This window comes from Eptatretus burgeri, chromosome 17, assembly GCF_056783735.1.
Source record: "Eptatretus burgeri isolate ZD-2024b chromosome 17, Ebu_testis_v1, whole genome shotgun sequence".
NCBI lineage: Eukaryota > Metazoa > Chordata > Myxini > Myxiniformes > Myxinidae > Eptatretus > Eptatretus burgeri.
Genome location: NC_140977.1, coordinates 6,862,630 through 6,876,975, shown reverse-complemented (window position 1 = coordinate 6,876,975; position 14,346 = coordinate 6,862,630).

Here is a 14,346-nt window from a genome sequence, read left to right as displayed (position 1 = left end):
GGGAGTGTGAGGGGAGGGAAAGGGGAGGGAGTGTGAGGGAGGGAAAGGGAAGAGAGTGTGAGGGGAGGGAAAGGGGAGGAAGTGTGAGGGGAGGGAAAGGGGAGGGAGTGTGAGGGGGAGGGAAAGGGGAGGGAGTGTGAGGGGAGGGAGTGTGAGGGGGAGGGAAAAGGGGAGGGAGTGTGAGGGGAGGGAAAGGGTAGGGGGTGTGAGGGGAGGGAAAGGGGAGGGAGTGTGAGGGAGGGAAAGGGAAGGGAGTGTGAGGGAGGGAAAGGGAAGAGAGTGTGAGGGGAGGGAAAGGGGAGGAAGTGTGAGGGGAGTGTGAGGGGAGGGAAAGGGGAGGGAGTGTGAGGGGAGGGAGGGGAGGGGAGTGGGAAAGGGGAGGGAGTGTGAGGGGAGGGAAAGGGGAGGGAGTGTGAGGGGAGGGAAAGGGGAGGGAGTGTGAGGGGAGGGAAAGGGGAGGGAGTGTGAGGGGAGGGAAAGTGTAGGGAGTGTGAGGGGAGGGAAAGGGTAGGGAGTGTGAGGGGAGGGAAAGGGGAGGGAGTGTGAGGGGAGGGAAAGGGAAGAGAGTGTGAGGGGAGGGAAAGGGGAGGAAGTGTGAGGGGAGGGAAAGGGGAGGAAGTGTGAGGGGAGGGAAAGGGGAAGGAGTGTGGGGAGGGGAGGGAAAGGGGAGGGGGAGGGAAAGGGAAGGGAGTGTGAGGAGGGAAAGGGAAGGGAGTGTGAGGGGAGGGAAAGGGAAGGGAGTGTGAGGGGAGGAAAAGGGGGAGTTTGAGCGGAGGGAGTGTGAGGGGAGGGAAAGGGGAGGGAAAGGGGAGGGAGTGTGAGGGGAGGGAAAGGGGAGGGATTGTGAGGGGAGGGAAAGGGGAGGGAGTGTGAGGGGAGGGAAAGGGGAGGGAGTGTGAGGGGAATGAAAGGGGAGGGAGTGTGAGGAGAGGGAAAGGGGAGGGAAAGGGGAGGGAGTGTGAGGGGAGGGAAAGGAGGGAGGGAGTGTGAGGGAGGGAAAGGGAAGGGAGTGTGAAGGGAGGGAAAGGGGAGGGAGTGTGAGGGAGGGAAAGGGAAGGGAGTGTGAGGGGAGGGAAAGGGAAGGGAGTGTGAGGAGAGGAAAAGGGGGGAGTGTGAGGGGAGGGAAAGGGGAGGGAGTGTGAGGGGGAGGGAAAGGGGAGGGAGTGTGAGGGGAGGGAAAGGGGGAGGGAGTGTGAGGGGAGGGAAAGGGGAGGGAGTGTGAGGGGAATGAAAGGGGAGGGAGTGTGAGGAGAGGGAAAGGGGAGGAAGTTTGTGAGGAGGGAGTGTGAGGGGAGGGAAAGGGGAGGGAGTGTGAGGGGAGGGAAAGGGGAGGGAGTGTGAGGGAGGGAAAGGGAAGGGAGTGTGAGGGGAGGGAAAGGGAAGGGAGTGTGAGGGGAGGGAAAGGGGAGGGAGTGTGAGGGGAGGGAGTGTGAGGGAGTGTGAGGGGAGGGAGTGTGAGGGGAGGGAAAGGGGAGGGAGTGTGAGGGGAGGGAAAGGGGAGAGAGTGTGAGGGGAGGGAAAGGGGAGGGAGTGTGAGGGGAGGGAAAGGGGAGGGAGCGTGAGGGGAGGGAAAGGGAAGAGAGTGTGAGGGGAGGGAAAGGGGAGGAAGTGTGAGGGGGGAGGGAAAGGGGAGGAAGTGTGAGGGGAGGGAAAGGGGAAGGAGTGTGAGGGGGAGGGAAAGGGGAGGGAGTGTGAGGGAGGGAATGGAAGGGAGTGTGAGGGGAGGGAAAGGGGAGGAAGTGTGAGGGGAGGGAAAGGGGAGGGAGTGTGAGGGGAGTGAAAGGGAAGGAGTGTGAAGGGAGGGAAAGGGGAGGGAAGGGGAGGGAGAGTGAGGGGAGGGAAAGGGGAGGGAGTGTGAGGGGAGGGAAAGGGGAGGGAGTGTGAGGGGAGGAAAAGGGGAGGGAGTGTGAGGGGAGGGAAAGGGGAGGGAGTGTGAGGGGAGTGGAAGGAGTGTGAGCAGAGGGAAAGAGGAGGGAGAGGGGAGGGAGTGTGAGGGGAGGGAAAGGGGAGGGAGTGTGAAGGAAGGGAAAGGGGAGGGAGTGTGAAGGGAGGGAAAGGGGAGGGAGTGTGAGGGGAGGAAAAGGGAAGGCAGTGTGAGGGGAGGAGGATTCTGAGTTTACAAATTTTCCATTTTGACCCCTGTGACCCTAAGTCCTTCCTCCATACTTCATACTGTTGTGGTTCCAGGTATCGGTGGCGAGCATGACCGCTCGGGAGAGCAATAGAGTTTGCTTGTGGGATTTGCTTGTAGTTTGTAGAGCAGTAGAGTAGTGTTTGCTGAGGACTATAAGCAATTGAGAAAATATATATATTTTGGTGTCATTTAGTTTTCACTCAACTGCAGATTGTATTCCCATCTGTCAACATTCAATCCATTTTTGGAATTGAAAGAAACCCTCCTTCTAATGGCAGAAGACGACTCTTCACAGAACAACAGGTGACTGCAATCGGGGACGTGGTCATTGCAAACAATGCCATCCATCGAAAAGACATTCAGAGCAGGATCATTCAGGACAATGATATCCATTTCCTTGTATTATCCATGCCACTGTAGTTTGGTAATGACTGACCATGTCCTCGAGAGAAACCAATTTAAAAGCAAGTGCACAGGGACAGGAACACTGAAAGGGTAAAGAAGATCTGGTATCTACGATATTGGTTACACTAACAATGTGGAGTTTACTGTAATTTTTATATTGTATAATCTGTGATACTCGTTTTTTTCCAAACAACAATGGAGCTTGATGTCAGTCTTGCTCCACATGAATATGCATTTGTGGATGAGGCTGCTTTCAATTTGAGCAAAAAAAAAGATGTGGACAAAATATTGGTCATCGAGCCACAGTTGATGTCCCGAGTCAGCGTGGAGGAAATGGAGGAGAATAATGTGTGCTGCCATTTGTAGAAATGGTGTGATCTCGCATAATGCCACCAGGGTCCCATAATAGCACAGCATGCTTGCTGGTGTTCCGAGATTCAATGTATGAAAGTCTTATCCCCTGAGAAGAGAGTGGTGGAAGAGCCAGAGCTAACAAACCTTATCGTTGCGTGGGACAATGTCAGCTTCCACCACTCTCTGCTTGTCCGAGGGCAGTTCGAAGCTTGTGCACACTCCTCAATGGTGTTCCTCCCACCATACTCCCCTCCGGTTGTCATTTTTTATTTTCCCACCGAGCATATTGCAAAACGTATGTCCGTAATCCCCATGAGCAGGCAACACTTCTCCAGGCCAGGGAGGAGGCACGTCAAGACATCACTGCAGATGCAAGTCAAGAGTGGCTTCGCCATGCAAGAAACTTTTTTTTTCCAGCATGTTTGACCACAGGAAACATTCTGTGCGATGTTGATGGGAACATATGGCCTTGCAGAAATCAAAGGCTGGATGCTCAATAAGCGTATGACCGTAATCCCCAAGAGCACGCAACACTTCTACAATCCCTCTTTTTCGTTCAAAAAGTTGTTTCAATTGTAATTATAGCAAAGTATGATTTTTATGGACAAGGTTTCAGTGATGTCTGTGTCATCTGGGGCTCAGTCGACTGAAAACAAAAAAGATACACACTTTTGGTAACATGTATTGTCACGTGACACAATAATTCCCAATAGAGTAAGAAGAGTAAACAGGCAGAAATGGGATTAAGAAATAATTAATGAAAAAAGGGTAAACATTCTGATGTTCATATTTTGAATTTACTGCACCTTTGTGAAATGGTTGATAATGTGAGATTTTCGTTTGATGACAAATCGATGATTTTCATGAGAGTCGTTGATTTTAGCGTGTATTTTCAGATGTGACGACATCATTGCATTTTGCAAAGGATTGTTGATGTTTTGCAAACGACAGGACCATTTTGATTCGTGTGTTAACCGTTTTGGTATCGTCGAGTATTTTCAGGAAATGTGTTTGGGCGATTGAGAAAAACTAACACCAAAAAAATTTAAACGACTGCAAGACTTTAATCAAATGACGGAGCAAGAATTAGGAGAACGAGCACACGAACCGTGAGGTGGTTGAGTCACCACCCCTTACAGTGACACACACACACGGATACTTTGAGACCGAGTAGGGTCTCAAACAAGGAGTTTCAGAAGGATGAGGAATGTCATGGCAGAGGGTGGAGTCATCAGCCAAGAGAGAAATGGGATTTTCCAGAGTCAGAGAGATCATTGATGAAGATCAGGAATAGGACTGGGCCCAGAACACTGCCTTGGGGCACTCCAGCCTTGACAACGAGAGGAGATGAAGGGATGCCGTCCAGTCAAGTCCCGATGAGAGCCACACGTTGGCTACGAGAGTTTCGAAAGTCAGGAAGCCATGTGTGGAGTTGGTCTTGGATGTCGTAGGCAGAGAGTTTGGAGAGTAATGAGGGATGCCAGACTGTATCAAAAGTGCCAGATATGTTGACAGGGAATGCCCTGATCTCATGTCTGACATTGAAGGCCTCCATCCCTTGTTGGGTGAGTAGAAGCAGCATGTCCAAAGTAGAGTGACCTGGTCTGAAACCGAATTGGTGATCTGAGATGAGGTTGTTAGAGTAAAGGAATGATTTCATGTCAAAAGCGATCATAGATTCCATGTCCTTGCTGATGATTGGAAGTAAGCTAATTGGTCTGTAGTTAAGGGGATCAGTTTTTGTACCTTTTTATGTAATGCTGTGATGTTGGTGGATTTCTAAGCAGATGGAAGATTACCTTGGGAAAATGGTTGGATGAAAGGGGAGAGAGAGGATGTACAAGAGCCGCAGAGCAGGTTTTTAAGACACGTGAGCTGATGCCGTCCAGTCGAGTCCCAGGATCGGAGTCGAGGGTTGAAAGAACATTCTCCACCTTCTAAAGTACAAAAGAAACAGAGACTCCTGGATAGGTGGGTGGCTCCGACGGTGATGGATTGGGGGAGGGGGGCAAGAGGAGGCGACAACGGTGCAAGCAGGAGGTTAAGATGGGATGTGGCAGGACGTGGGAAGGGAGTAAAGTCGGAGGGGATGGGATTGGGGGCGGGGATGGGCAGGGTGAAGGGGGCCGATGGGAGGGGCAGAACGAGAGGAAGATGGGAGGGGTGGTGTGGTGGGGAAGCTAAGAGGGGATGCTCAGAATGGTGGGACAAGGAGCAGGCTGAGGGTGGGGGGGGGGCAGGACGAGCAGGGAATCCGATAGGTTCCAATAATTTAATTGCATTAACATGATGTACATATCAAATTGAAACCATTTGTAATATTTTAAGACTAAAACTAGATAAACGACTGTTTTTTAATGATTTTTTTGAAAAAAAAACAAGCAAATACAACCCATCACTTCGCTGACAGGGATATTAAGGGTGGGGGAAAAAGAGGGAGGGAGAGAGAGGAGGGAGGAGAGAGACAGGACGGCGGAGGTGGGGAGAGCGACACCTCACCAAGCGTTGCTCTACACTGCGGGAGGGATGGGTGCGAGGAAGGGTGTGTGTGTGTGTGTGTGTGTGTGTGTGTGTGTGTGTGTGTGTGTGTGTGTGTGTGTGTGTGTGTGTGTGTGTGTGTGTGTGTGTGTGTGTGTGTGTGTGTGAGAGAGAGAGAGAGAGAGAGAGAGAGAGAGAGAGAGAGAGAGAGAGAGAGAGAGAGAGAGAGAGAGAGAGAGAGAGAGAGAGAGAGAGAGAGAGAGAGAGAGAGAGAGAGAGAGAGAGAGAGAGAGAGAGAGAGAGAGAGAGAGAGAGAGAGAGAGAGAGAGAGAGAGAGAGAGAGAGAGAGAGAGAGAGAGAGAGAGAGAGAGAGAGAGAGAGAGAGAGAGAGAGAGAGAGAGAGAGAGAGAGAGAGAGAGAGGGGGAGAGAGAGAGGGGGAGAGAGAGAGGGGGAGAGAGAGAGGGGAGAGAGAGAGGGGGAGAGAGAGAGGGGAGAGAGAGAGAGGGAGAGAGAGAGGGGGAGAGAGAGAGGGGAGAGAGAGAGAGAGAGGGGGAGAGAGAGAGGGGGGAGAGAGAGAGGGGGGAGAGAGAGAGGGGGGAGAGAGAGAGGGGGGAGAGAGAGGGGGGAGAGAGAGAGGGGGGAGAGAGAGAGGGGGGAGAGAGAGAGGGGGGAGAGAGAGAGGGGGGAGAGAGAAGAGAAGAGAAGAGAAGAGGGAGAGGGAGAGGGAGAGGGAGAGGAGAGGGAGAGGGAGAGGGAGAGGGAGAGGGAGAGGGAGAGGGAGAGGGAGAGGGAGAGGGAGAGGGAGAGGGAGAGGGAGAGGGAGAGGGAGAGGGAGAGGGAGAGGGAGAGGGAGAGGGAGAGGGAGAGGGAGAGGGAGAGGGAGAGGGAGAGGGAGAGGGAGAGGGAGAGGGAGAGGGAGAGGGAGAGGGAGAGGGAGAGGGAGAGGGAGAGGGAGAGGGAGAGGGAGAGGGAGAGGGAGAGGGAGAGGGAGAGAGAGAGAGAGAGAGAGAGAGAGAGAGAGAGAGAGAGAGAGAGAGAGAGAGAGAGAGAGAGAGAGAGAGAGACTTTTATTACAAAAGTATAAAATAAATTTTACAAACCATTTGTGAAAAAAGAAACAAATGTTAAAGAAACATTTTTGGGAAACAGAACATAAGCAATTCATGGATACATCAGAAGGAAAAAACAAGTGTTTCATTTGTAACACAACAAAGAACATTTTTCACACACCATTTATAAATAAAATCTTGCCCTTTCTCACACCTGCGATAGTGTAGGTACTCCAGGTGGATTCGAGAAGAAATGAAAGTTCTATAAGTCAAAATTATATCACAAGCAGAAAGATCACCACTTTCCACCTTCTTTTTTTCTGGTTTTATAAATTGACATTTTCGCCTCAGTGATCAAAAAATTAACCACAACCAGACTTCCATCTATCTCTTTGAAAGTCCAACAAATTATGAACTGAAAGGAAATCTGACCCAATAAAGTGCTGGACAAAGGTCCTGGAAGAAGGAATGGCTGCAAAGAGGGGGTTGTAAAAAATTGGTTCATTCAGAAACATTGAGGTGGTCAAAGAACTGGTCTCACGACGCAGTGACAAAGCTTGCGAGGCATTGATGACACTGCAAGTACAGAGGAAGCGATGACACATCAATCTTTGGGAGGTCTAGAAAAAAGCTCACGACCATATCCCAGCCGACCTGCTTGCTTCAGCACACACAGGATTAAACTCTCCCAAAGCATGTGACTGTAAAGAAGCTTCTTTACGAAGAGAAGACGGAAAGTTATGAGCCTGCTGGTGATGTCAACAAGCCCCTGGCCCCTCTCATGACAAGGAAGGTTGAGGACACCTGGTCGGAGCCTGTGTTTAACACCCCAAACAAAATCAATCAATTGTTTCTGGGTGTTTTTTATGATCCACTCAGGTGGCTGTCGTACCACAAACCTGTGCCACAGAGGGGAAGTGATCAAATTGTTAGCCACCAATACTCTACCATGGTAAGAAAGTCTACAAAGCAGCCCTCTCCATTTTTGGAGTTTGGAAAACACTTTAGTGGTTAATCCATCCCAGTTTTTTTTTTGGATACATCAGGAATCACCGAGATGCACGCCCAAATGGTACACTCCATCATTCTTCCAGGACACATTTCCAAGGAGTGATGGGAAAGAAAAACTTGATGGTAGTCCAAAAAAGGAGGCATAACTCTTCGACCAGTTCACCTTTGCTGAACAAGAAACACCAAAATTTTCAAGAGGTTGAAGTAACTCGCATACATCGTCTTGGGTCTGAATTACAGCACAGACATCATCTGCATATGCTATAACTTTTACAGGAGGCTCATTTGGGGAAGCAGAGAACCCTGACAGTTTCTCCCGCAGCCAAAGTAAAAGGGGCTCAATGGCAAGTACATAAAGAAGACCAGACAAGGGACAACCCTGCCTTATACCCCTCGATACAGAAATTGGAGAAATCAAACCATTGTTTATTTTAACCAAACCATACATATATTGTGATACAATAACTGAATATACGATATAAAAGTTGTACCAAATCCAAAACCCCTCAAAACTGCAAATCGATATTTGTGATCTATACTATTGAAGGCATGTTCTTGATCTATAAAAAATAAACCTATGCTTTTATGCAAACTCACACATGTCAGCAATATCACGAACAGCACCGATGACAGACAGAGAGACAGAGACAGAGAGACAGACAGAGAGACAGAGACAGAGACAGAGAGACAGACAGACCGAGAGACAAGCCGGTAGGCGGCGATGGGTCGCCGAGCATGGAAACTATAAGATATAGAGCAAAATGGATGTCATATTGCGGATAGGGAATCACCTTAAGATTATGCAAATCAAATCTCATCCAGTTACATTGACTGATAACTACTCGGTATCCATTTGAATGAAAAGTACCGAAAATGCGGTTTGAAATTGGAAATCCCCAAAGTTCGAGGGGGTGCTGTGGGTGAACAAAGATCGAAATCAAAAATCCGGCTCGATCGTTTGTGCACAATGTATTCCAGACGATTCGTTTGAATTTACATGACCATCCTACCATAACCCAAGGAGGAGTAGCATTTGGCACGAAGGCACCTCCAGCTCTCACATATTATCGATTTTTGCACTAATTGACCTTTGACCCCTGACCTAAGCGAAATCGGTCCATATGTCCTGAGGCAAAGTTGTAATACTCATTGAGTGCCATGAACCTGCAAAGTTTCATTCGTATCGATGCACTCACCTGGTCCCTAGGGGGGCCTTCAATTTTTGCCAATTTTCGCGCATACCCTAATTGTAGGTTGCGCTGCGGGTAAAGTATTCCATATATCACAAAAAACGGAATATATTTGATAGAGCATCACCTGTAGATCATTTGTGCCAAATTTCATTACACTACGTGGGATAATGGCTTTCGGAATTGATTTCGCGTGAACGGTACCGATTTTGAAGGTTTTTCAGTTGTTGCTAGGGAACCAAAGGGTCCCTCGCAACCATCACAATTTCCAAAGCACAAGGTCATAAGATGTACCTACCACGCGAGTTTAGTCAAAATCCGCCCACGTTTACTACCAATTATGCTGATGACAAATGAACAAACATCCAAGCAAACAGACAGAATTACTGACAATAAGGGTCACCTAATTCGGCGACCAAACAGAGACAGAGAGACAGAGACAGAGACTTTTGTATGCCGTTATTTATACAAGCTTAGAAAAAACAGTTACACATAAATATACAAAACAAGACAAAAAAACAAAGGTCAAGCACACAGCTAAAATGAAATGATAAGATCATTGTGGTCTACTTTACACAAAGCATTCCTGTGACACCGTTTCTGCTTCAACATTTCAAGATTATTAATATTTTGGTGAAAATAAAATTCTGCAGGTAATCTGGCCACGGCAAGGGCCTTAAAAAGAGTAAAAAACATTGTAATCAGCATCAGGGTTTGCAAGAAGTTTAGCTTTCCTTGTTTTTCGATTGCTAATTTCCCTTCAGCTATTATAAAATTGGCGAGAGCAAATTCAACATGACACTTGGAATTTAGCGGCAATCCAAAAATAAAAGTACGTAAAGAAAGTACAATGTTCATACAACAGCACAATTGTGATAAAAAGGTAAAAAGTGGGGTTAGTCTTGCACAGTCAACATTGGCATGATATAAACCTTTAGAGACCATACAAAAGGGATGCAAAACGGAATGTAAAACATTAAAATGATGAAATAAAACATCTGTAAGTAAATGAACATATTCACATAAATCATATGAACAATTCTCCACGAGATATCACCAGTCGATTTTACAATCGGTGGGGCTTACATGGAAGCCCATTGTGGGCACAGGGGGGGGGATCCGGAGGCAACAACCCCTTCCATCGGGATCCAAAACTATCTTTGCACACATTAGGATGCCGTATGGTAACACAAAGGTGGTACAGGCACTTTTTAGCAAAACTAGGAAGTGGAGAGGAAGACAGGATCAAAGCTTCTGTGAATGCAAGTGATGTTATATGTAACTGCGAAAGAAGGCATGGATTTCAGGGACAGCGTTATTGCTATAAAAATTGAGTCCCACACTTCTGGAGGTACGCAAAGTCTCCTGGAGGAGCTGGAAGACAGTTCTTAGAGAGCGCATTCCAGCGGATGTCGCAATGTGCCCGACTGAGTGCCACGTTTTATTCTTGTTCTGCAGATCTCGTATGAGACGTATATCGGAGTTTATGAAGCATTGTATGTAAGCAAGTGATCGAGATAAGTGAGGAAAAAGTGCATTGTAGAAGATAGGCTCGTCGAGAAAGTTGTTGATGTTGTTGTGAGCCATATCTCGATGTACTACAAGAGGCTGCCAGGCTTGTAACAGGTCTTGGTAAAACAAAGGCAATGGAGAGATGTCCACATGTTGCAAGTCCATGAGAAAAAGTTCCTGATTGAAGTGGAGCATGCCAGCCATTTTCAGCAAATGGTGAGCAGTGGGGCGCCATATGGCAATGACGCAGAAAAAAGGAAGCGATGGACAGTGGCGACTTGAAACGCCATCAGTCGGCTGACAATGTCAAGAAGACAATGGCCACCATCTGCCAATGGCAGGTAAAGGACTTCAGGCTTGACCCAATGTTTACCACCCCAGGAAAAAATCAAGCAGATGTTCCTGTATTGTCAGCAGCAGTGCTTCAGGAGGGTGCAAGGCAATAATTTTGTGCCACAAGGAAGCCAACAGGTTATCACGAGGGCACAACCTCTGTACGACAAGGTAAGTAATATTCCTCTCCATTTCTCTTGTTTATTATCAATTTTGTTAACTGCATTCAACCAGTTCTTAGCCGTCAAAGCTGGGGTGCGAATGTACAATGTCGAGAGAGTAGAGAATTCCCGATAACGGACACTCTTGACGGACTCCCCTTCCAACCATCAATGGTGCATTATTATGCTATTATGAACTTTGATAATGCTAAAAACATGATTTTTCAACAATGAGACATGGGATATAGAAGTTGCCCCAAAACCAAACTGTTTTAAAGAATAAAATACATATTCATGGCTAATAGAATTGAAAGCTTTCTCTTGGTAAATTGAAAGTAAAAACAAGCCAGCATTCTGCTTTTGAAGAGTACAGACAGACATCCCACATGTACCAAATTAAAAAAAATATTATCATGAATAGACCGGTTTGGAAGACAAAAATATTGATCAAAATGAATCAAAAAGCTAAGAAAAGGCTTTATACGATTCATAAGGGCCTTGGAAAAGATTTTGTAATCCGAACAAAGCAGAGAAATAAGCCTCCAATTCTGTAAAGTCTGGATATCTCCTTTCTTTGGGAGCAGGCACACGACTGCACGGCGACAACTTCGAGGAAACAAACCATCTGGTAAATTAACTTTAAAACATCTAAAAGTGTTGGTCCAAGCAAATCCCAAAATGTTTCATAAAATTCAACAAGTAAACCATCAAAGCCAGGTGCTTTATGATCATGAAGGTCATTCAGAGCTATTAAAAGTTCATCTACAGTAAAATCTAGTTCTAAAGAGTGTGGTTGTGATTCTTCCAATTGTGGTAGATTTTGGGTAAAATCAGACATTGCTCGTTCATTACTTTTCTTTGTGGTAAAAACATTCTTGTAAAAATCCTGAATAAAACACTTCAACTGAGCATCGTCTTCAATAATGTATCCATCACTTGAACATAAGCTTAACAGTGAACGATTAGACTTTGTAGTTTTTTCAAAGTTAAAAAAGTCTTTGCAGCAAGTTTCTGAAGTCGACAGATCTTTCAGTTGAAGTCGGGTTCGCAGTCCGAGAGCATCTTCTCCAATTAAACAATTCAATAGGGCTTGTTCACAAAAAGCCGCTAGCATCGTACATCCTTATCAATATTAATCGTGCTATCTTGTAAAATGAGGATTTCTTTCTTTAAAATACTTATCCAAGCTTGCTTTACACATTCATGAAGTTATTCCTATATTGCTGACAGAAGACTCGGATTTGTGCTTTTATATAATCCCATCATTGACAAAGATTGGTAAAATCGTTCCGTCATTCGAGAATTCGAAGCCAAAATTGTTTAAAAGACGATTTAAAAAAGGAATCATTTAAAAGAGAGGTGTTGAAAGACCAATGAGAAGAATTCCTCTGAGGACCAGGAAAAGAAAGATGCATTTTTATGAAAAAATGATCAGAAAAGCCAGAGGGAGTGATGTCAGTCAAACTTCCACGGTTTAAAAAGAGACTAATGTAAAATTTGTCAAGCCTTGCAAGCGACAAGTTATTTAACAAGAAACGACACCAAGTAAATTGTTGAACGTTCCCGTGTTGTCGTCGCCAAACGTCACCAAGGTCATGTTGTAAGAAGAGAGTGGACAAAGGCCTCGCACTCGCTGGATGAGGTTCAGGGCTGTTCCGATCTCTAACAGGGTCTAAGGAACAAATAAAATCACCACCTAAACACAATCGGGAATCAGGGGTGAGATGATTAAGGAAAGTGAAGGATTCAGTGAAGAAGGCTGTCCTGACTGTGATGTTACTTGGGGCATAAACATTGACAATTAATATCCACTGGGGGTTATAGATAAAATCAATTTCAGCTACATATCAATTTCTTTTAAAACAAGGGAGGAGATGGGAAGATGTGGATAAATAGAAAAAGCAATACAGAGAGATAGAGATAGAGATAGAGATAGAGATAGAGATAGAGATAGAGATAGAGATAGAGATAGAGATAGAGATAGAGATAGAGATAGAGATAGAGAAGAGAGACAGACAGACAGGCCGTGTAACTGAAAAACCAAGTGCCTTTCAACTTCAGCCTCCAGTCTGCCATGCAACTCGCAGTTGCCTGAGTTTCTTGTAAAAGAAGATCTACCTTTACATTATTAATTCACTGCATTGTTTGGACTTTGCGTAAAGGATTACGTCCTCTGTTTATATTTAAACTTGCTGAAATCACAATCAAGAAGTTTTTATGCGATCAAGTGCTTCCTTGCTTTAATAATATATTTTTTCAGTCCCTTTCAAGAAGTGCTGGAAATGGCAGCAGCTTCCGGGTTCTTAACAATTATTTGCGCTTTCTGGACCAAGACACGCAAGTTGGGGAAAAAATAATTTCGATCAACACGCTTTTTTCGAGTAGTTTTTTTGCAAAAAATTTAAGATATCGGAAATAGAGGTTAAAGTATCATCGAGACTACTATTTGGGGGGAGCTCCTCACCAAAGCACTCGACGTCAGAGAGGAGCAAGCGTCTGAATCATCGTCCTCGTTTTCCTCAAGGCCTTCACCCATTTTCTCAATCTCCATGATTAATTCAGCCTTCAGGAGGAGGGACAAAAGATGTAAGAGGAACACTCTCAGTGGTTACATCCTTACATGTGTCATTAATGATAGCGATGGCAATGTTGCTATCTTTAACAGGAGCACAACAAGGCTGAGATGACTTAAGAGTACGAAGGGGGTAAGTCCAGTCTGGGGGGGAACTGGTAGTAATAGTTGGAGGTTGCAAACCAGGGAGGGGGGGGGGGAGGAGGAGGGGAGGAGGAGGAGGAGGAGGAGGAGGAGGGGAGGAGCAGAGAAGGAAGAAGAAGAGGTGGAAGGGGCAAGGGGAGGGGGAGGGAGAGAAGAGCAAAGGAGGGAAGGAGGAGGAGGAAGGAAAGAAAGATGTAGAGGGGGAGGGTAACATTAGCGTTGTACAAGACATTTTAGAAAAACCAGGTGATTCAGACGAGGAACTAATTGGTGAAACCAAAGCACATGGGGCCTGTGTTGCGGGGCAAGTCCTCACAACCACCTGTGTGAAGGAGCGAGAAGCCGCTGAAGCAACGAGGATTTTCGATCCGGGCTCAGCGGTGCTTTGAGAAGGGGAAAGAGATATTTTTGTACTTTTATTAATGAGAGTAGGAGCAGATGCTTCATGGGAAGCTTCTGCTTCTGAAATGGGAGCATTATCTGGGACGGGGAGTTGTTGGGATGAGGAGCCTTCATCAACAGTTTGATTCGGCATGTCTTTGGGGCACGATCTTTTAACATGTCCGAATTCACCACAACTATAACAGACGAGGGTTTCTGTGTTCGCATATCCCATATAAGTAAGTCCCTCGATTTTAAAGGGAAGGATTGCCTGAAACCCTGAAACACCTGGTGGTAAAATCATATCAACAATCCGACGAAATAACATAATGTATTTAGAATTATCATTCCGACTAAGGAACGGAATCTTTGTTAATGGGGATACAACCGTACCGTATCGTTTTAACTGGGATACAATCTCATCACATTTAACGAAAGGTGGTAAATTTGAAATCACAACTTTTTATGGGAGTATCCAAAGGGGGAAAAGGAACATAAATATTGGGATCAAAGAAAAGTCCGCGCTCGACAACTTGAGCAACCATCGGCACTTGGGAAACGAAAAAAGCAATCTTTTTGTTCATACGGGAAACCGCCTTAACATTCTCAATCCTGATAATC